The sequence below is a fragment of the Borostomias antarcticus genome, assembly GCF_949987555.1.
Source record: "Borostomias antarcticus genome assembly, contig: scaffold_131, whole genome shotgun sequence".
Taxonomy (NCBI): Eukaryota; Metazoa; Chordata; class Actinopteri; order Stomiiformes; family Stomiidae; genus Borostomias; species Borostomias antarcticus.
Genome location: NW_028176563.1, coordinates 62,501 through 63,679, shown reverse-complemented (window position 1 = coordinate 63,679; position 1,179 = coordinate 62,501).

Sequence of the window (1,179 nt, the reverse complement as noted above, 5' to 3'; positions counted from 1 at the left end):
TTGAGCGTGCTGATTGGGCGAAAATCTAATCAATCATCGTTGAACCCGAGGGGACGGAGGACGTGTTCGAATTGCTACTAGTGCCTCCTTCCTTCCTTCCTTCCTTCCTTCCTTCCTTCCTTCCTTCCTTCCTTCCTTCCTTCCTTCCTTCCTTCCTTCCTTCCTTCCTTCCTTCCTTCCTTCCTTCCTTCCTCTCTCCTCCACCCTCTGACCCTTTCCGAACCCAGCTCCTCTTCCCTCGCCCCGTGCACTCCCCCTCGGTTTGCGCGTCCCCGCGGAGGCCGCGCCATCTTAAGTGCCATCCGAAACCAATTAGCGTCGAGTGGAAGTGGCTTATAACACTTATAACACTTATAACACTTATAACACTTATAACACTTATAACACCCTCGGTAGCGAGTCTGCACCATGGAGGTATGGCTCATTCACATGTGCAGCTGTGTTTATTGTTTGTGTTTATTGTTCGAAGACGCGCCGTACAAATGTAGTTAGGGTAGAATTAGGGTAAAGGTGAAATGAATAGGAAAGAGTTCTTAAAATGATGTATAAATATAATTGAATGCCTTGGCCAAATTATCATTTGGATATTTCCACTTAGGACCTAGGTAGGCTATCTCAGTGTTTTTCAACCGGTGTTCCGCGGCACACTAGTGTACCGTGAGAGATTGTCAGGTGTACCGTGGAAAATTGTCAAATGTCATGTGAAATGTCAGTAATAATATAAAAATTATAATAATTATTATTTTGAGAATATGACTGACTTTTTTGACTGTTTTTATTTTTCCAAATGACAACTGTCTTCAAATTTCAACGGTTGTAATTTCTGTCGGCCTATCATACGTCATTTAGGCTATGCAATCAAGTAGAAATCGCTTGACATGTTACCTCTCACTCAGGAATGTCACAGACATGCAGCGTTGTACGAGATAATAGGGGAACATTTGGAAAGCCTCGAGGAGATGTCATTTTATTTCCTCTTAGCCTCCACTGACTCATTGGACTGAGTGAGGAACCCATACAGCTCATCTGTTCTTTTCGGAAAGAACATGACTTTGCAGGAGCAAGAAGAACTAATTGAACTGAGACAGGACCGCGGTTTAAAACTGCGCTATGCGGATTTAACTTTGGACAGTTTTTGGCTTACTGCTGCCAAGGAGTTTCCTATCGTGGCAAATAAAG